The sequence below is a fragment of the Alligator mississippiensis genome, chromosome 13 (genome assembly GCF_030867095.1).
Source record: "Alligator mississippiensis isolate rAllMis1 chromosome 13, rAllMis1, whole genome shotgun sequence".
In the NCBI taxonomy this organism is placed as follows: domain Eukaryota; kingdom Metazoa; phylum Chordata; order Crocodylia; family Alligatoridae; genus Alligator; species Alligator mississippiensis.
In genome coordinates, this window is record NC_081836.1 from 31,217,021 (window position 1) to 31,238,780 (window position 21,760).

The window sequence follows — 21,760 nt, forward strand, 5'->3', positions numbered from 1 at the left end:
TGGATGCCTATCTTACTGGGACCCTTTGACCCTAGCTGACTTCCTGCCCTTGGGCAGGGGGCTGAACTCGATGATCTTCCGAGGTTCCTTCCAGTCCTAATGTCTATGAAATCTATGAAGAAGTGGTCTCTGAGTCCATGAGTAAAATTGTGTTCATACAAAAAAACTGTCACAAGCAATTGCAGCTGGACTTCATGGTTCTTAATAGCTCGATTCTCAGTTACACCTATTTTAATGATTCAGAATTAGGATAAGAGGTTCTTGGCATAAGTTCATTTTTTTTACACTAAAGTAATGCAAACAGGCTTTAATATGGGTATAAATAACTTTAAGAAGGATTAAAGTCCTTTTACATTTCCAGGTCTTCTGTTTCTTGGGAATACACCCCATTCAACACCCATTTGCTGGCATTACTACAACACATTTCCCATTGCAAAGTTTTCTCAGGATGAATTCCGGATGATTTGGGCTGCTGCTCCCGTAGTATTTTGAAGGTCCTTTAAGAGCTGTCAAGTAACATACCTGTTTACTATATGGTCACCTCTGGGTTTTGAAGTAAGCACTAAAATTGTATTGTGTATTGTGCTTACCCAGAGTAAGCACAATGTAAATATATCACCAGCCATCAATAACCTCTCTTATTTTTTACTTCCATAGAAAACCTAATCTTATGTGAAACATGCGATCTCTTTCTTTTCAACACAGTTTCTGTCCTTCCTCAGACATAACAATTGCATTGATACCAAATCATACTGGTAAAAGCTGTTACAATGTCACAGTTACAGTGGTAGCTCTAAAGTGGCTGAAAGGTGTGTTTGTCTATAGTTTTGAAGTTATATTTCTCTTTTTTCACCATTATCACCAGACCTTGTTATTTACTTTACACTTCTTCCGCTTTCTAAAGCCCTCAGCATCCTGAATCAGAAGCCTGGGTGTGTTTCTGTCCAGAGTCCAAGGCTTTTTATTTCTTTGTATCCAGACTTGGATGTTATTTTTTGTCTGTGTTTACAAACATAACTTATTATACAACTCTTATAGCAGCATTTCATAATATAGCATTTCAACCTAGCATAATGTTTTCTTCACAAAGCGTCCTATTATAAAATAGAAGACTTGGCTCATATCTTGATCTGCAGGTAATCAGATATTCAGCAGCAAGGGGTTATGACTAAACTACAAATACATCCACACAGTTTGAAGGAGGGACCTAAGAATAGAAATATATACCAGAAGTAAATGTATACATAAATATTTATAAATGTTTTGGAAAATGCCATAAAAACACAAATTCCTACCACTTGAAGTACAGAAGATTGACAAACACTGATGAGGCGCACATTAAGCAACATTTTAATAACTCATAATACAATTTATACGTATCATATAATCATAGAGAATTATGGTGGAAAGGGACCTCATGGGGTTATCTAGTCCAACCCCCTACTCAAAGAAGGACCATCCCCAACTCGATCATCCCAGCAAGGCTTTGTCTAGCTGGTAGGGCTGTGGAAAGCTTTGGGCACTGATTCGATTCGGAGAAGATTCAGCCCAATTTGGTGGCCAAATCTCCAAATCAGAATCAAATCAGGTGACCAATTAAAAGGTCCGAATTGATTCGAAGCTCTCCAAATTGATTCAGAAAAGATTTGGAGAAGATTCAGAGAGCTTCAGTGATTTGGGCGGTCCCCACTTGCTGCCGCAGGGAGCTGGGCCTGGACTCTGAGCTGGTAAGTAGGGGGTGGGGTTGGGGGGGGCTGGAAGAGGGTGGGGACCATGGGGGGACCCCTGCCAGGCCCCATCCCCTTCCTGTTCCCCCAGCCCCTCCCCCTCCCCCCATGGCTGCCCTGTCCATCCCAGCTCCTGATGCTTTAAAAAAAATCCTCTACTCACATGGCTGCCCTGACCGCCCCATCTCCAACCCTTTAAGAAAAAACAACAACCCCTGCCCCCCCCTGCCCGGACTGACATACTTGTAGAAACCCTTACAGTTACCCTTCCCATCGCCTTGCTAGCTGCAACTCCAATTGCTCTTGGGCCTTCCTGACTTCATCCCTGCATGCCCGACCAATACTCTTACACTTCTCCCTAGTTGTTTTCCCAAGCTTCCTTTCTTAATAGCTTCCTTTTTGTGATTTAGTTTACTGAAGACTAAGCCAAGCTAGTCTTCTGCCATACTTGCTAGTCTTCCTGCTCATTGGGATTATTTGTTCCTGCTCTCAGTAAGGCTTCTTTAAAGTACAGCCAGCTTTCTCTCCTGGGCTCATCTCCCCCTCAGATGGGCTTCCTGGGAGATCCTGCCCATGAATTCCCTAAGCGAGTCTGTGTCTACTTCTCTGAAGTCCAAGGTCCTTACTCTGCTGCTCTCCATCCTTTCTTTCCTCGGGATCCTGAACTCAGTCATCTTGTGGTTGGTATGTAACTACATAATAATGATATCTTCTGTCATGACATTTCAGTTATACTTAAGTGATCCAAAAATAATTACTGCTTATTTATTCTGTGCTGTAGTTTTGAAGCTTAACTTGATCATGCATTTGACCTATAATAAATGCATTGCAAATATCATTTTATTACCTTACATCAACATTTTAACAGCCATTTAATTAGTCAATAATAAACTAATATAGAAATGAAAAAAGGTGTTTTTGGCCTGTAATTTAAATTGTCACTGAGTTGTAAGGAATATGAATAATGCCTAGTAATTGTTTAGAGAGAAATAGGCCATTTCTCCTTTTTTTATTTTCCAACAAACAACCCACAAAGTCTCTATAGCATTCTCTGTAATGATAATGTAAAACACCTATTAATTTCACTAATTTATTTGGAAACTCTATAGGAGTATGCCAAGTTATTTCTAAATTTAAATGCAATGCTGCCTGGAACTAATTCTGATTTATCCAGATTTATCTCTAAGGGCTGACTGTATATTGAAAATTAAATTGTACATGGATATCTTGGACCTGATTGAAACTGTTAACTCATTTCGTGAAGGTCAGAGACATATACCTCCACCTATCCACCCTTTCTCAATTTCTCCTGGATTTGAATCCAGAGCCTGGGGGAAAATATGCATTGCTGTAGTTCCTGTTCTGGATTTGAACCCTGAGCCCGGGGAGAAAATATCATTCCATTGCTGCAGTTCTTGCATTGTACAAAATGGAAAAAAAAAATCCAACTTGTTACCTGAAAACAAATGTGAAGGGAACAAAAAGTACTCTTTTGTGTGTGTATGGGGGGAGGGTCTTTGCATGACTGTGGTTGTTCTCAACCCTTTTAGACTCAAGGCACCCCTTTGAAAATGGCAGCTCTTCTCTCTCAGTCTTTTTTTAACTATGGAAAAATTATAAATCAGTCTTTTTTTTTTTTGTTTCAGAAAACTCAGAAAGGCCACAGCAGGTCAGAATATTTTTAACACTATGTTTTCCTATTTGAAATCTTTGGGTTCATCTTATAACTTTTGTTTGCATACCTAACAGTGTTAACATCTTGTGGCACCCTTGAAAGGAGCTTGCGGCACTCTGGTTGAGAACTGCTGCACCAGAGATTCACCAGACAATAAGGCCTCAATCATGCAGACGGATGCCAAAGGAAGAATAGCCTCTTTTTTCAATGAGAAAAGGACATGTCACTGAGTCAGATCCACAAAAGCACAGAGGGCATGCCTACACTATAAATTTTCTGAGCCAGACTGTAGCATTTTCAGACACACCATGCTGTTCTTTTGCAAGCCACCTGTGGATCCAGAAGCAGCATGGGCGCACTTCTGTGGCTCTGTGCCTGGCCTAATTAGTACTGACAGCTCTAATAGCCTGAGCACATGCTGTATGAACATGGCTATGCTGTTGGTGGTTTAGGAGGCAGCCAGTGCAGTGTATTTGAGTGTGCTACTACACAGCCCATATCTTTTCTTTTATGCACTGGAAAGACCATAGGTGCACAGTTTTTCCCCTGTAAAGCACTTCCACTGTCTAGAGTGCTGCTACTGCATATGCCCAGAACAGCTGCCATCTTGGTGGGGCTGAATATCTCATCTTTTATCTCATATCTAATAATGTTTGGGAAATTCAAACTAGGTGTCTGAGTCTACATTCCCTGAAGGGCCAAACCTGATAGGTGTGAGCAGACCACACTGAATAAACACTGATGGCATTAAGTTCAACACCAAACAGAAATCACAGCCACTTAATTTAAGAGAGAAGGAGACTGTGGCAAAGGAGCCACTAATCTTTATGTAAATGAGACCTAGGGGTTCCTGGGAAGTGGGACAACCATCCTCTGTGCCTTCTCTTCCCTAGGGGTTGCCTCCTAGCAATGTCTTACCCACCACGGGAGAGGTAAGGCAGCAGTCTTCCTGTTGAGGTTGTGGCAAAGAACACAAGATTCATGGGTCCAAAAAGCGGAGGAGTATGAGGGAGTATGACTTGGCAGACCAGTGATAAAGGCATTCAGCTGAAAAGGAGGAGACCTGGTTTCTGGTCCCAAGGAATTAATGTTGTGCTCTTTGCATGAAGTTAGCGCTGTGGTTGATTCTGTTGAAGTGGACAGTTCCAATGAAAGTCCATTTTGTTCAGGTCTGTAGCTTCCTGAATTTTGGAGTGTATGAGATTGTCAGAAGTGTGGTAGCTCCTTATTTTATCATTTTGTAATAGATCAATTTCATAGTGCTTATAAGATAGATTATGGAGTACTGCTCTGTGATCTAGCTGATGCTAAGGTTGACTGTTTTCAAGTGTATAGGAAGTGGAAATACAATTTTTAGCCTGTGCACTCATTCCTTGGTTATAGCTACCAAGGTTCTAGGAAAAATATTGCCATCCATCCTGAAATGAGAGTACTAGAACTAGTATGTCCAGAGAGGAGATGGAACTTTTGATTACAAGCATTTGTGATGTCTTTGGGATATGATATAATACAAAAAAAAAAGGTTTTATATGGATCAAATGTAGCAACAGCAAGATTATTTTTAAAATGGACTTAATTTTTCCAATATGGGAAATATATATATAAAATCACAGAAAATTAGGGTTGGAAGGAACCTGAGGAGGTCATCTAGTCCAACCCCCTGCTCAAAGCAGGACCATCTCCAACTATATCATCCCAGCAAAGGTTTTATCTAGTCAGGTCTTAAATATCTCTGTCCCAGGGGGATGACAAGAGAGGGGCGGAAACCCATCTCCTGCGGTCGGGGCTGTGGCAGGGATAGCCTGCTACAACCCTGAAAAAACAGCCCTGCGATCGAGGCGAACTTACCTTTTTCAGAAATGATGAGCCAGGGTGAGCCGCAGGGGAACAAACCTCCCACATAGCTCATCAGCTGCTTTTTTATACAGCTGGAACCGGTGCAGGAGGATGATGTCATCAGGAGATGCTGCTCGTCCGGGTTAAGCGGAGAATAGTCAGGGGAACACAGCAGAGAGGAGGGTGCAAGTCCCACTCTCAAACCAGCCACGAACCCTCCTGGTCCTGAAGGGAGAGTCCGGTAGTGGACCTGGCAGGGGGTTCACTCTTTGTCAGAGAAGTACCCAGCACTAGGCCCAGGGAGTGAGCTGGGACCCAGGATCGTGCTGAGGGATTATCATCGCCTGTCAACGGAGGACGCATGAGTAGGGAGGAGGCCCAAGGCCCTCCCTGAACTTAAATTGTTCAGTGTTCTTTTTTTGTTCTTTTTGAGGCCCTGTAGGCTGGGGAAAAGGCCAGAGGATAAACATTGGGGGGCTGAGCACCCCAGGGCCCCTCAGGGACTCCCGACATCACAGGGTGATCCACTGTCAGGGTTGACTCTATACCCAAGAAGCCCCACTGGGGTGGGGAATTGAACTGATTCCAGATCCACAGCAGGCAAGCCACGGACCATGGCCAATGGGAAAGAGGCAGCTGGCCAATCTATCATGCAACCAGACCTTCAAAGTCAAGTGTGCGAAATCAAGGATGCTGGGGGCTGTGGCACCAAGGTGAGGGTCTCCAATCCACCCACCCCCACTCCAGCGCAGGCTGGGGAAACCCCAGTCCAATCTCCCTCCCCTCCTTTCTCCCCACCTCCCACCTTGCAGACAACACTGGATCAGACTTAAGTTAATGAAGGTGCTCCACTTTGGAGCACCTTCATCTGAACCATCATATAATGAGTGTTAGTTTGTTGTGTGACTGGGGACTTTAAAGTGCTTTGCATCTGTGCCCTTCTATATGGGCATGGCTGTAGAGCACTTTTAAGGAATCGTTTGTGTGACAAATGTGACTTCTGGCTGCACCCTTAATGTTGGGGGTGGGGAAGAGTCCTTTTTCACTTTTTAAAAACTCCATTATACAAATACTAAAAACCAAAAGTTGAAAATGCAAAGGTATGTGGCATGAAACACATATCAGTGGCAGAAAACACCATGTCACTGGAGATTGAAACCCCCTCCCCCATGCTTCTAATGGGGTTATATATGTAGGAACAGTTGTCTGTCTTTCACTTTGCAGAGGGCCTCCCCGATGGCCCAGTGTGACACACAAACACTAGGGATGTGCAAAACGGGCCATATTCGATTCAGATTCAGCCCAAATCAGGGGCAGTGATTTAATTAATTGATTTGGATCACTGTCCCCTATTCGATTTGGCCAAAACCAAATCTGAAGATTCAGTGCTGATTCAGAGAATCAGTGATTCGGGAATAGACACAGCTTTAAATGTTTTTTCTACATACCTCGAGGAACCAGGTGTGGCTCATGAATGCTGAGATGGTGGGGCAGATGGAGCATTCCACAGGAGCATGCTCGGCAGTGAACCCAGAAGTGGACTGGAAGTATTTCTGGTCCACTTCTGGGTCCATCAGGCAGTGCACTGGGGCCCCCACCTGGCTTGGCTATTGGCCATGGGGGGACCCCGGGTGCCCGCCCAGACCCAGGAAGCACCAGTCACCAAGCTGGGGAGGTGTGGGAGGGCCCCTCAGCATGCTCTCTGGTGGACCCGGAAGTGGGCCAGAAGTGCTTCTGGTCCACTTCTGGGCCTGATGCCGAATGTGCTGAGGAGCCCCTCACACTCCTGTGGGATGATCTATCTGCCCCACCATCTATCTCAGTGTTCATGAGCTGCCGGGTGCCTTGAGGTATGTAGAAAAAACATTTAAAGATGTGCCTACGTCTGAATCTCCAAATCTTTCCAAATCTCTCTGAATCATTTCGAAGGGCTCTGATTTGATTTGGAGAGATTAAAGGGTCTCCTGATTCAGTCTGGAGATTCGGCCAACAAATCGGGCTGAATCTCCACCCACTAGAATCAGGGACCCACGGTTCACACAGCCCTAACAAATACACTCTGTTCCAAGTGAAGTGTCCAAATTCAGATGTAACATGTACCCAGATGAAGAAATGAAAGAGTTGGAGCACCTCATTGGAGCAGACCCCTGTAAAATGGTTTTGTGGTTTTTCAGCATTGCCATCTTGGCCTGGCCTAGAAGCAAATTGGCCAGGCACATCACACTCACCTTAGCTGCTTGGCATGGGATAGAGAAGATGTACACAGTCTCAGATAATTCTATGTCCAGCAAGGCAAAGAGAGTGCTGAGGACAGCAAAGAGCATCTGTGTCTGAGGGCAGTCCAGGAAGGTATGGAAGAAAGTCTACTCCATCGCCTCATGACAGAAGAGGAATGCTGCTGCTGCTTCCAGGTCTAAGTGGCAGACAAAAAAGCACATGGCCAGAGCCCCATGCAGCAGCTGCCACTAGAGGTCTCCAGTTCTTTTGGTGATGGGTAGCATATACAGGGTGTGCCTGGCTGAGTAGGCTTGCTCTGGTGTTGCTGCCATTAGCTGCTGCTTCCTGGATATGTCAGGGCAGGTGGTGAGGACATAGGCATGATGCACTTTGATGTTAACATGAGAAGTGGCTTCGCAGACAGGATCTCAAAGCAGATACCACCACCATTCTTATTAAGCATGAGGAGGGACAGCAGAGTTCAGGGCCTGCCACTCTCATTGCAGTCCATGGCCAGAGAAACAGGAAGGAATAGAGGGGTTCTGTCTAGCAAGCTGCCATCAGGGTAGGTTTGTGTGTGGAGATGGCCTTCTAGGGTGGCAGGTGTATCTTCAGATAGGGCACCTTTTACTTCAGTCAAGAGGCATGAAGCAAAATGGATAGAGTACAGGCCCAGCCAGTCAGCCAGGACTTTGGCTGAGAGCCAGGTGGACTAAGCTGAATCAAAGAGGTGAGTCAACCAGATCAAGGAAGCAATGAGGCTCCAAGGCTAGGCTTGGCATCCCCTGCTTCAAGGTCAGGTTATAGACCAGGGGTTCCTACAGCAGTTCTGGAAATTGCAGGTGCCTGCCCTGGGTCTCAGTTGGAGGTATGCTCGCCAGGCCTGGGGTATAGCGGCAGGGGCTGTGGCTGATGGGAGGGCCAAACCCATCACTAGGGGCTGCTGTGCACATGGAGCAGTGGATCAATGGTTAGGGCACAGAGTAATTACAAAGACAAGGTAGCCCTGCCAGATGTCCCTGTATGCTGGGATCAGGCACATAGCTCTTTGATCTCCTTCAGGAGGCTAGAGATGTCCTGGTATAGGAGCTGGATGGTTGATGTAAGGACAGGCTCAAAACTGAAGGAGTCTGGAATAAGACGTCATAGTTGACCTAATCAAGCAGCAGTCTTGTTTTCTGAGCTGTCACTATCAGCAGTTTCTGCTGCTTCTGATTCTTCTGATCCTTCATTTTTATCATCTTCATGGACTTCTGAAAACTGAAGGTTTGCCTGGATTGAGACAAGCTTCTCTACTCTTTCACATGTTAGTTTATTTCTTGATTTGGTATGAGTATTTCCAAACACAGACCAGTTTCTTTCATATGCTACAGAAGACAGAGGAATCTGAAGCAGGTGAGAAGCAAGAGGAGTCAGAGGCTGCATTGTGCAAAGGCCTTGCCACCATGCTGCAGGAGGAATATGCTTGACAGAGTCCCAGAATGCATTCCTGGACCAAATACCTGAAGATGTTCTATATTCTGCACCATTTGAAAGTACCTTTCCAACATCAAGTCCTAAGTGTGTTGCTTGCTTATTAATCCAGTCAAATGCAGTAGCAATGCTATCATCACTAATATTTCTGCCTTTGAATCGTGGATCCAAAAGATTTGCAGCAGCATGAATTGATTGGCAACAAAATTCTTCCCATTTGTTAATAAAGTCTTTCACTTTTCTTTCTTCTGTACTTGTAAGCAGAGATGCACTTAGATTCTCAGAAACAGTTGATTTTACCTGGGCCATTTAGCAATGAATGTCTGACAAAAGTGCACTGTCTGATTCAAATGCAGTGATTGCTGAAGAATTGGCTTTAGAATCTTCAGGGAGTTCTGCAGCTGAACCCAAAAGACATTCTCATCAAGTACAGTGGTCCTTACACCTCTGGGCACTAAGATCCTCAATTATTACTGTTTCTTGAAGAGCTTCTTTGTTTTTTAGTAAACTTTCAAATGAGATCACCACTCCCCCCCCCATCTAGTTTTACTACAGAGTTTGAGTGTCTCTATTTGATTCTTTGCATTCTTTTCTTCCTGCTGCTTCTTAAAGACTGCAGCTACAACATGAGTAACTTTTACATGTTTTATAACTTCTTTTGCTCTTCTGTAGATCTTTTGCAGAGTGTCCAACTTCATGACATCATTGGCTGAAGGGTCGTACTCAGAGGGTAGTGGTGGACAGGTCATATTCGACCTGGGGGAAGTGGGCAGCGGAGTCCCACAGGACTCGGTCCTTGGGCCTGCACTGTTCAATTTCTTTATCAGCGATTTGGACGATGGGGTGAAAAGCAACCTGTTCAAATTTGCTGATGATACCAAAATTTGGGGTGAGGTGGGCACGTTAGTAGGGAGGGAAAGACTGTAGAAAGACCTGGATAGGTTGCAAGGGTGGGCTAACAAAAACAGGATGCATTTCAATACGGACAAGTGCAGGGTGCTGCACTTGGGCAGTAGTAACCAGCAGCACACTTATAAGATGGGAAACTCCCTTCTTGACAGCATGGAGGCAGAAAGGGATCTTGGAGTCATCATTGACTCCAAGATGAACATGGACCGACAATGCGAGGTCACGGTCGGCAGGGCTAACCGGACCTTATCGTGCATCCACAGGTGCATCTCAAGTAGGTTCAAGGAGGTGATCCTCCCCCTCTACGCGACACTGGTCAGGCCACAGCTGGAGTACTGTGTCCAGTTCTTGGCACCCCACTTCAAGAGGGATGGGGACAACATTGAGAGGGTCCAGAGAAGGGCCACCTGCATGATCCAGGGACAGCAGGGCAGACCTTACCAGGAGAGGCTATGGGACCTGAACCTGTTCAGCCTTCACAAGAGAAGGCTGAGGGGGGAACTGGTGACCATCTATAAACTCACTAGGGGGGACCAAAAGGGTTTGGGGGAGACTTTGTTTCCCCTAGCGCCCCTGGGATAACAAGGAATATCAGCCACAAGTTGTTGGAGAGTAGGTTTAGATTAGACATCTGTAGGAACTACTTCACAGTAAGGGCAGCTAGGATCTGGAACCAACTTCCAAGGGAAGTGGTGCTGGCTCCTACCCTGGCGGTCTTTAAGAAGTGGCTTGATGCCTACCTGACTGGGGTCAATTGAGCCCAGTTTTCCTCCTGCCCAGGCAGGGGGTTGGAGTTGAAGATAGCAAGGTCCCTTCCAACCCTACTTCTATGATTCTATGATTAAGAAGCAAGTTTAGCCCATGGGATACACATCCTATTGCAGTAATATGTGGATATTTATCCATTATGATCTCCCTTGCTGCTTTCATGTTGCTTTCATTGTCAGTCAGCAAAGGAAATACTTTACCACTTCCAATCTTCTGTAGATCTTCACATATTTTACTGCTGATATACTTTGCAGTATGCCTGTTCTCTCCTGTTTCAATGCTTCTGTAAAAAAAAAACTGGTTGAGGTGTTGTTACCACAAAGGTTATGATTCATTTTCCCCACATATGTGTCCATCCATCTGTAAGACACAGTGCTTAGTTAATTTTTCCTTGCATGGATTGCATTACACATTCATATTCTGACTCTAAAAGAAGTTTGCTCAGAGAATGTCTGCTGGGCAAATGGTATGATGGTCTTATTAATTTAAAAGCTTCCTGCCAGTATGCATTTTCAGTTATTGACAATGGCATCCCAGGAGAATATATTGCTCTTGCAAGAGCTTGGTGAATTTTTTCCTCATCTTCATGTGTCATCTTGTCTATAAATGAAGCTATTGAGAGTCTTTTATATACAGTTGGTTGCAATATTTGGTTACTTGAGAATGTTGATTAGGCAACCCTTTGTGATGCTGATGTTATAGAGGAAGAAGAAGAAACAGCAGCAGCAGTAGGAGGACTTCTAGATTGAGAACACTGGAAAGAGCTACTTGCACTTTCATCATCATGACCTACCTCCTCCTTACTTACACCTATGAAGGATTTTTTAATGTCTGCAGGACACTTCTTACATACTAGGATATTGGTCATCCTAGTAGCATTTGGAAATGCATATTTCATTTGATAGTATTTGCAAATCACATTTTTTTTCTCAATAACGTGCAGTGTGGAAATGCTTCCATATGCTAAAAAACGGTTGCACCATTTTGCTGAGGGAGAAAAAGAAAAAATGTAATCTAGTGGCTAGCTTGCATATATAAACATGAAGCTATAGCATGTACAAATTTAGTAATGGATGGAGGAGAGTTAACTGTGAACAACTTCCCTGCCCTGCAGGCCTCACCTCACTGCTAAGCTTGGGTGATTTGTCACAAAACATCAAATTAGTAGGAATTCAATTATGAATTACATAGGTTATGAAAATATACTAATGCAGTTAAAATATAGTTTAATATACTGAATTCAGAGAAATTCAAATTCATACTTTCAAAAAAGAAGTATACTTTCTTTCAGCTCCTTTGTGCTGCTTCTGTATTTCTGTGGATCTCAAAGTCACAGGGCCAAAAGGAGGCAGGTTCCTTTCAACTCCAAAAGCTTTAGACTTGCTCTGTCTCCTCTCCTGAGGCTTTTGAGCAAACAGGGCAATAAGCTCCTTGTTTCTAATCTCTACAGGAACAAATGGATGCTGCTGCCAGTGTCCACTCCCAGCCCTTTGAGACCTAGTCAGGAGGACAGGAGCAGATCCACCAACCTCTAGATCAAAGTCAACAATAGACAAAGTCCACAAGCAAAGAAGGCACTGAATCCTTCTTTCTTCTTTTGTGGAAATGGCAGTCTCCCCTGGGGGCAGAAATGCATCTTGCTCTTGCATTTGAGACTGTACTGCTTGTCCTTGGTAGACAGGAATTGTAATGATCTGATACTGTCTTACATAAAAGTCTTCCTATTACATAGTTATTAGAAAACATTTTAGTGGAGTAAAGGGTAGCAATATATGAACACCTTGTTTTAAACATTTTATTCATCGTTCTAAAAGAATAAATTTCATAAGATATATTTTCATTTTTCCAAAAATGTTCAATTTTTCAGGAAAAAAAAGTCCTCAGAAAAAAACCCTGTTTTGTCCCCAAATTTTTCTGGTGTTTTTCTGGGCCTTCACATCTCTATCCAAAAAGACAAGATCAAAGAGTTGTTTGGCAGCCAGCAGGTCACACAGCTAGGATGTCCTGGATGCTTATGTCAGGTAAGCAATAACTCTATTTGGGACCTACAACACAGGCCATGACCAGTTTGAGCTGTTTGGCCAGAGCTTTGGTCAAGATTTTGCAGTCAGTACACAGGAATGGTATCGCTTGCCAGTTCTTAATGTTACCAATATCCCCTTTCTTGGGCAGCAGCATGAGGACTTTTCATCAGTAGCTGACTGGAAAGATCCCATCTTCAAGGCTCTCCTAGAAGATGCACAAGAGGTCCGGGCTGAGGAGAGGCCAAAAGGTCTTGTAGAAATCAATGGGTAATCCATCAAGGTATGGAACTTTCCCTATGGTGAGGCCTTCAACAGCAGCGGTTGGTTCTGCCAGGGATAGCACCTATTCAAGTTAATCAACCTCAGATGTGGGGAGTTTGGGGAGGCTCTCGTGCAGGTGTTGAATGGCCTCTGGGTAGGCAGGCTGAGCTGCAGAAAGCTCCATGTAGAAGCTCATGGCGTGTTTTTCTGTCATGGCCGAGTCACCTGGCCTGACGGGTTGTAAGGTGGATCATGATTTTTTGTTCTGTGCATTTTTTCTCCAGGTAGAAAAAGAACCAGGTTGGGGGATCACTCTCTGACTTCTTGGAAGCTCCAAAGTGGTTTGAACCACTAGCAGGCAAATGGGGACAACTTTCTGGGTGACCACTGCAACCAGTTTCAGTTTTGGTGAGAATGGCAACACCCATGGCAGAGCTTGTGCCATGGCTTCCCTCTCCAGGCAGTGTGCCAGTCTGCTTCGTTGATCCCATCTGTGTTCATGTCTTGTAACAAGGTGAAATGTAACTGTTTCTGGTTCAGGAACTCAAAAAGAGCTGCTCACTTTCTGCATCCATTTGTGTTGAGTAAGCTAACAATAAAGGTTAGCATTGTGAGAGGTTTGAAAAGGTGATAGCAAAGGCAGAGAAGGAAGACAGAGAAAGCAAAAGGGGCTATGATTCAGAAAGTAGCCCAAAAAGTTGCACCTGACACAGGCTTTGTTCTCTACTAACAAGCTGCTTTTTTTTTGCTGCTCTTTTGTTTTTCTTTTTGATTTCCCCTTCAATGCATTGTATTAACTTTTTTTTTTTTGCTCTGAAAGCATACTGTTTCATTTCTTCCACAGCTTGCAGTTTCTTTGTCACATTATGAGCTGAGGCTAGGAAAAGTTTACAGTCAGGGAGCCATTCAGGTACTTGGCTCAGCCTTCCAGGATCCTAATAATTTTTTTCAAGGGAGTAACCTTCCCTGAATACATCCCCCAAGGAAACATCAGAGGACTGGTGGTTCTTCTGCAAGGGGGCACCATCCCCTACCCATGGGAGGATCATTTTCCTCTTTGAAATGGTGGCTTTTGGACACTAGGGTTATCAGAGCCCTTGGGTTACCCTTCTTTCCTCTTGTTCTTGTACCCTGAATGAGCATCCAGTTCAGGGCAAGAGGGGATGGGGTGCTGAGGCTAAGGAGGAGTCATCTCCCCATTAGGGCTATTAGGGCAGTCCTGAGGGTGCTTCTTTGTTATGGGGATCTTCAAGGTTTGTCAAACCCAGATATACTGGGGAGCTAATTTTTTTCTGAGTTGAAGCATCTAGGTCTCAGTTTCACTTCTGTTTTGTACCTCTGGGTGCTGAGTTGGGGGAGTTTAGCTCCCCAGAGTCGGCTACCTCAGGGGAGAGAGGGAAGTCCTGGAATAATTTCAAGGCATCTGGGGCAGACATATTCTACTTCTTGTTTTGTTCTGGCAGTAGGAACTGGGATTTCTCCTGAATGAGCTTGGTGGGTTAGAGGAGAGCTTGGCTTCCTGGTGCCAGTAACCCCAGAAGCAGCAGGGGTACACTCGGTTCCTCTATTCTGTCCCTCATGCTGGGATGGGGTAGGGTTGTCCTCCCTCAGTCTTTGCCACAGCCTGCTTTTTCACTGGGAACTGACCAGCCAGGTGGGTGGGGTGTCACAGGTGGGCTAGGCGCTGTGAGTGTATCAGCCGTGAGGCTGCTGGGTTTGGGATTGAGGAGGCGAGTCAGGAGTGAAGTAAAGGCAAATTTACTTATAGCTTAGCATACAACAGTTAACAGAAAGGTTAATGCGACAAACAGATACTACAGTAATAAAGAGCTAATAGTGAATGATAACAACAGTTAGACAGAATGACAAAGACTTCCCGCATGGGGTTGGCTACTTATTGGCAGTCCTTCTATGCCAGGTGGGCACCAAGTTGTTCCAGCGAAGTCAGGCTTCCCCAATCAACACTGTCCGAGGGGTCACTGGGAAGGTCCCTTGGTCAGGATCTGGTCCTTACTCACACTGGGAGTCCGAGGTCCAGGCTTGGTACAGCGATGGTCCTTCTGTCCCATCCTTCTAACTGGTCACTTGACATGCACGTTCCTTTATGCCTTATCTTATGCTAATTTGTTGGCTTAAGAGCTACTCACAATCTTGCCCTATAGCTCTTACCCTATGGGATCAAAAGGTGTTAGAAATTATCATGAAAAGCTACCGTCCAGACTCAAGTTCACCCAATAAGCAAATGACACCACATTACTTTGAGGTTTGAAATTAGCATTACCTGCCTAAGCTCAACTCCTTAGTTTTTTATTCCTGGATTCCTTGGAATGTGCTGATTTATATTAGGTGGTCAGATCTTGTTATGGCTTGACCTTTAAAAAACCTGTTAAATTAGCTAATCTTGTAGCTCTGCTTATTTTTGGGGCTCAGTGGCCCCATGATCAGTGCAAACAGTTAGATTCAACACTTTGGTTAAATTGTGACAGACAAATTCCACTTGCAGGTTGCAAACTTGCAAGCTTTGCATTAGCTAATCTTAACTTTTTAGGCAATTGCCTGAATGCCTCCAAGAGCATATATTTATTGCTCATGATAGTAATCCCTCTGGTTCTGGCTACCACAGTGGGGCTGCGAAAGCAAAACTACATCATCTCTATTGCTGCTTGCCCAAGTTGTATTACTAGGGTGGTTTTCAGAGATCATGAAGGACAGGAAGGACAGGACAGCCAAGTGATATTTTACAAATGGGGCTTGTTGTCTTCCCATAGTGAGGTAGATCCTCAGTTAGCTTGTCATCACAGATGAGGAGGAGCACTGACAGTGTGGCCTTAATGGTAGGGTTGTCCAAAGACAAAGTGTTAATGAAGGCACCCTTGATTGTGATGCTTTGTTCCATCATAGTGCTCACAAGGCTCAAGAAGTTTAAGAAAATCATGGGTACTCTGTTAACCTAGGAGGCCTGTCTGATGTTGCGGTAGGCCACTACCTTCCCTGCTGCCAGGCTGCATTCCTCCACTCCCACAGAATCGGGTGAGGAGCTGTAGACCATGGGCTCTTGAGAGGTTAAAAAATCTCTGGCCATTAAAGATGGCCTTTCTGGCACGGAAAGAGATTGATAAAGCTCTCTGGCTGCTTCTTTGGAGGAGGGGTGGACTGAGTCCATGTGTAGAGGGGGTGAGGGAACAAAATGAAAGTAGAGAAAAAACAGTAAAAAGAGCAAAAAGTGTGCAGATGTGTATGTTGGTCCATGGGTTTCTTGTATATGGTGGCCTGTATTTTACCATTCTGGACAGTGATGATGATCATAGTGCCTATGAAAGAAATATTGGTGCTGGAGTATTCAAGAGAGAGTCTGATGGAGGGGTGATGATTGTTGAATTCCTGGTGAAAATTAATCAGAGATTGCAAGTTTTTGGTCCAAATGATGATGTCATCAATATATGTTAAGTATAGCAAGGGTTTGATGGTGTTATCATTGAGAAATGTAGGTCACTTCTCTGAGAGCCGATCTAATTCAAGTGCCACAGTGTCTCGTGTATTTCTTATTAGTATGCATCCAGCAATCTGACAGCTCATTAAGTCTTTGCCTTAGAACTGTGCTAAAGAACAATATTGAATTGATGATAAAAGTGTGGTTGCTGGCATGTATTAAAGTTCTCTCCTCCCCTTGTTTCCTCCCCCTTCCCTGTGGTTTTCATATCTTGTCTAGGAGGCCAAAGCATGCCAATAGCCTGGACCAGCTAAGGTCAGACTTAGTCACATTTAATTTCTCAGGCATTCATGCTTCCTTTTATTATTCCCATCTGAACTACAGTGTCTGGCATCCCGTTGGACCTGCATGGTGCTGAAAAATTCTGAATAGAAGAGAGTTGAGAGAGGAGTGTTAAACCCAAGCATAATGCCATAAAGTGCCATAGTCACTTGCAGATCACTAGTAGATCTTTCTTATAAGAAAGCCAAAGAAGGGAAACTCATGTGAGAGTGTTGTTAAAGGAGTGAGGCCTGCCAGCAGGATGAAGTAGTAGCTGAGGATTATGAGGACATATGTGTTTCCCTGAGGTAAACTTTCCTTAACTTTAAGAAAGGGGCATTGGAAAAGAACAGCTTCTTTCATGCTTTCCCCATTATTAGGCATCTTAATATGTCTTAGTGGAGAACATATATGAAAAAGTTAACTGGCAATGACTCAAAAAGCTGCCAAGGGTAAAAGAAAGAAAAGTAGTTGTTATCTGTCTCCTTTAGAGTATGCTGTTGATTCCGAGAAACCAAGAAAAAAGGTGACATTTTATATGGCTCCTTAAATATATTCCCTCCACTTCCCTGTTCCGTGCTAGTTGCTGGATGTAGTGGCAGAGAAGAGAATTCATTACTATAAAATTGGATTACATCATGTTTGTATTAAATGTCTTTTTATGATCCAATAGGGGAAAATATAACATTTATTACAACCTTCCTATATGAAAAATATGAGAGAGCTGTCTTGTCGCCTCGTATATGTATGACATGTCACTTGGTAAAGTGTTCAGTCACCTCCATAAAGGCTTCTTAAATAAAAAAAAAAAAGGGTGGGGGGCACTGAACAAGGTTTTTCCATTAAACCTCCAAACATTCCTTGTATAAAGATAAAATGATGGGGCTTCAATTGTGCAGTTATCAATAAGCTACACAGTATGTATGCTAGGTGCATGATAAAGTTGGATGGAGTTTTCAAAAGTGCTTAGGTGACTTGAGAGCTTAAGACCTATTTTCAAAAGTGACTTAAACTCTTAAGGGCTTAAATGTTGATGAAAGATAAGGGGACATAGTCCTGTAAATGCCAAAGTCCATTTTGCAAGTGGGACATAGTCTCTTAAGTCACTGAGACCGAGATCCTTAAAAGTATTTAGGTGCCCAGTTCCCACTGAACCTGACATAGGATTCCAACTTTGTTCATTATTTAATTTTGAGTGGAAATTTTTATGCAAAGAAAATTTAAAGTAAAATAAAGTATAATAAAAAGAAACATTTAGTGATATAGTACAAAACCAGACATGTTATTCATATATACCTTCATTTTTTAGGGTACCCAGGAGCCTTCATAGTGTTGGAGGGAGTTTTATTGGAATCCATAGCTCAAAAAAAAAATTACTTTTCTGACAGTCCCCGTGGAAGGGAATTTTAAAGACTAAAGTTCTGGTAGATGTTACAGAATTGTGGTGTTCCTAGTTACACCTCTTCAGAACACTAAATCAAGTCTGTACTCTTGTGGAAAAAAGGAAAAAGATAACCCTGCCTATATTTTTTTGACAGGCGTGATTGTGTACTAGGGGGAAGTTCATCACTATGTTTCTTTCCTTTTTCCCCTCCTGCTAATTTTCTGGTCGATGATACACAGGCCCCATTTACATGTTATGTTTATGCTGTGATTAAGGTGTGGCAGGGATAAATGGCATGGATGCTACATATGTACCCAATTTAACATGCTATAAAATGGCAAACCACTCATAAAGATGTTCTACATATAATGGAAGAACTTGTTTTATGGCTGGTTTGTGCAGTGCCTTAAATTGAATGTGTGGCATGTCAAGAGCTTCCATAAGGCCAGGGATAACAGTTAAGCTGATTGTTGGCTCCATTCAGGGACTGCACCAAAGTGTCAAACTGTCCCAAAGTGGTCAGGGTCTGGGGCTGACCCTGATTAGCTGATTGTTGGCCCCAGTTTTGGCCCTGCAGGTACCCAGCTTTCAACTTGCTGGTGCAAGGGGAACCCAGCCCATAATCTTGCCAGTGCATAGGCCTGTGTGGCATGGCAGGAGGTGCAATTTGAGGGATCAGGAATCTGATCCCATTGCACCTTTAAATGAACATGTGACAGAGGGTACAGTCACTGATCTCACCAGAATCTGGCTGTTTTGCTCCAGGTAATGGATGAACAAAAATAAAATGGCAACTTTTTCAGTGTTAAGGAACTGCCCACCTTGACTTAATAATTCTGTTCTTTGTCGGTACTTGTAAGTCCCTCCTTCCTGTAGTATCTGACAGTTAAGTTGTATGACCATGGGAATATTTTAGATATCATTAGGAATAACTGGGAAATGATCAAAGCTAGAATTCCCACCTGTGTGGGTGTCGCAGGGTACTCAGAAAAAATATACTTTTTTCCCACGTGGTTGGGTCACCTGACTTGGAATTATAGATTTGATCATTCCCCAATTATTTTTAGTTGCATCTAAAATATATTTCACTGAAATTGTAAGTGAGGGAAGCAGTTAAACCATACTTAACTTTTAAGCTTTTAGTGAAGACTCATTGACCTCAGCTAGCCTAATGCTGGTATTTAACAATAAGCCTGTATTTAGGAGGGATGTCTTCCTAAATAGAAGGCTAGCACTCCCCAGGATGTCTCTCAGCAGCTCCTGGCTTTTAGGTAAGAAGCAATTTCACTTCTTGAAAGCAAAATGGTGTAAGAGAATCGGAAAGAAAAACACAAAATCTCACCAGCATGGAGCTTAGCCCTTCATTGTCTGAGGAATGTGACTTTGCCAGGGACATTCTTGTACTCCTTTCTTCTCAGGAGCTGGTTCATAATCTCTTCCCTGTGAAGCTATGATGGAAAAGTGTCAATGGTAGGCTCAACAAAGGTTTATCCTGCTTCACCTGCTCCTTGTAGTGAAGTTAATCATATCTCAGGTCACTCGTGCATTGCTAGTCCCACAGTGGAAGAACAAAATAAACTGCTGTCCTAAACGCTTTTCAAGTATAAATTCAAAAAGCACCAGGTAAGATGGTCTAAGACCAGATGTCAGCTTTGCATCCTAAATATATGAAGTGATAAGAGAATACTGGGTAGGAGATTTATCTTTTCCATGACAAGAGGCCTTTCCAGGGAGGAGCTGAGCACTTTCTGAGATGCCAGAAACCCATTGGAATCCATGAATTTAGCACCCCCAGAACGTGTTCCTTATCTTCCAGGATTCCAAAAAAAATACACCGAGTGGGCACAGGCATTGTAGTGATAAATTGTAAAGGAAAGATATGCAGCTAATCAGCGCTCTAGTCTACTTACATGATCCTACCCCTGTATGTAGGAATAAAGATGTCTGAATTTGTGGGATATAGTACAAAATCTTTGTTATAAGCAGTGAGCTTTATCCTTTGGTGATAATGGAGTAGAGTAAGAATAGCTTTTTAGGTGAAGTAAATCTTTTTCTCTGGACTGACATTCTGGTCATTATTACTTTAATTTGTCATCATTACTAATAAGTTCCTAAATGAAGCTTGTCCTCCTTTGGATGAGAAGAGCATCTCATTTGCAAGGATACAAGCATAGCACTTCATTCAGCTCTAAAACTGTCAAGCAGGGCTCTTGATAAAAGCTTTTACACATGGGCATGCGCTGTCTGTTAAAGTATGTGTTACATCTTCCTGCCTGCTGTGCTTAATTACAGAAACTGCTGCTAACATTAAGGTTGAGGGGGGTGATGGAAGGAAATGAAAAGCCTGTTTGGTTTTTCATCTCTGTGCCATTTTTTTCATCAAAAACAGCAAAATCCTGCTGGGGGTTCCTTTGCAAGGTTCTCTCTCAAGTGACATATGTGGTCCCTGCAGTAAATTGATGTTATGTGGGTCTGTCTGTGTCAACCCTACCAGCATTTTGGCTGGTTTCTTAGCCTTCCTATTAAAGCTGTCTTTCTGAAAATAAAACTACAGTAACAAGCCTGCTGGTTATTATGAATAACAGGAAACTTGAGATAGAACTATTTCCTCCTTTTTTATGTTTCCCCTTCACTTCTCCATAGGTTGTTTTTAGGGATAGACTTGTCCTGAGACTTCCCTCCCTAAAGCACAGGCCTCAACCACTTAAGCTAAAAGAGCAGCTGTCTTTAAGTGAAGCAGAGTTTGGCTATTTTATAGTCTCTGGACTTGAGAGCACTAGAGGTGAGGGCCTGGGCACATTCTGAAGGGCAAAGGAACAAGGGACTGGTCTAAGAGCTGTGAGAAACCACCGGCAGCTTGAAAAAGAAGCTTTGCTAATGTAGGTTTCCATGGGAAAGAATAGGTTATTCTAGGATTTCTCATGAACACTTGGGGCACCTCTTGTTTATATTTTAGATATTAAAACAAACAAAGCATTTTATTCTGGAGAAAAGTAAAGGGACAGATGAGCCCTGAAAGACTGAGTGTTCTGACTAAGTTTAGATGTTATACTGCATGGCAGAGTGCCACATGAAACTCTTCAGTGTGCAGAACGGGGCAGAAATAATTCCCCAGCTTTTTACAGCCTTTAAATAGGTTCAGTTGAAGAAGTGAGTAAAGGGAGAGACAGGGGTTGTTCTTGTTCATTCTGCATGGATTTGCTGATCCCTTTAGGGCTAAAAACATAAAACATTGCAATGGTTTTGTCACCAGATGCAGTGGGTCACCTCTAAAAATGTTCCAGTTTTGCCTTTGTATCTAGATACTATTACCACTTCTTTTCGTTACTCAGTATAGAAAATGCCAAGAAGATACTGTGATGAATGCTGCCTTCGCAAAGTCATGTAATTATGAAAGCAACTGAAAACTTTTTCAAGGGCAATCCTTGTATGTGAGAAGGCAGGACAAATGTTTAACCCATCAACATTGATCTCTCTATAGTCTCCCTTGGCTTCTTACAGCTCTGAGACTTGACTCCTGTACTTTTGCCCATCAACATATGCTGCTGCTTAGGGAAAGGGAGGGCTTCTCATTTCTACCAGGTGCCATCTCTCTCTCTCTCTCTCTCTCTCCTTTTCAGATACAAAAAGAACACGAGCCTCGTATTGCTGACATACTTGGTCAAAATTGCGATACTAATGAGAATGGGGAATGAAAATGCTGTTATGCACAAGTTGCACAGCTGTTGTTTATCA